Here is a 1,073-nt window from a genome sequence, read left to right on the forward strand (position 1 = left end):
AGTGATGGGATATCTCATTTTGACAAGTTGAAGGCTCTTTGCAAAACTATAACTTACAGGTTTAGAACAGAATCCAAAATGGCCAGGTGTGATTTTCTTTGTCTCTGTCAAAACTAGCTACAGTATTTTGTTTTAAAACAGTATTCCCTTCATTAGTCCTAGCATCTAGCCATAAATTGCTTTTCCAACAGGGATTTTTATTGTTTGCATGTCACTGATGTCCAATTACTAGAAATTCACCTTTAAAATAATTTCCTGTCAAAAACAGTGTTCTGATTAAAGGGAAAATTATTTTGTAAAATTCAAAATAGATTTTGTACAACCAAAATCTTATATCATTTCAGACATTATGCAAAGTATCACTGAGGTCACTTGTTCCAGAGCCTATCATTGCCCTATTAGAGCCTTCAAGTCTGATATGTAATAAACTGATGTATAGACTACAGCTGCAAAGCCCATCTGTTTTCTCTGACATTTCAATATGGGGTGGATGAATGAGAGACAGTTTTGACCTTGATCTGAATTATTGCTAGTTAGCATCTATATTTATTGTTATTAGCGGTTGTGAAAGTAGTCTATTTAGCTATTGTTGTACATCCATAGCTGCCAATTATTGCCTGTGATTATAAATCAAAACAAATAATTAGTGGACATGGATTTCTTTTCACCATAATCTAGCTAATTTCTGTCACTTTAAACTCTGTAGTCCTTCTTTTTGTAGTGCTGGGAGAACACCAATGGTTTGGCATGCCAGTTCAGATAAACACTGCAAAGTTTGGTTGCCTTTTTTATTAAAAATGGACTGTGTTTCTCATGAGAACATTTTTTATGACATTTCTGGCATGTCATGCTTCCAGCTGGACCAAAAATACCCCAAGAACAGCCTTTTTAATAGGATATCAGCTCCTTTTCTATCCAGCTCTGTCTTGAACTAGGGAAGGCAGCATGGAAAAATAGATAAGACATATAAAAGAAATGACCTGAACTCATTCTTCCTCTCACCTCCAATACATTTGGTTGGGTTTCTATTTGACTTTGATCCAATATTTGTTTATAACCCTCCCCCCTCCTCC

The sequence above is a fragment of the Alligator sinensis genome, unplaced genomic scaffold, assembly GCF_000455745.1.
Source record: "Alligator sinensis unplaced genomic scaffold, ASM45574v1 scaffold110_1, whole genome shotgun sequence".
Classification (NCBI taxonomy): Eukaryota; Metazoa; Chordata; order Crocodylia; family Alligatoridae; genus Alligator; species Alligator sinensis.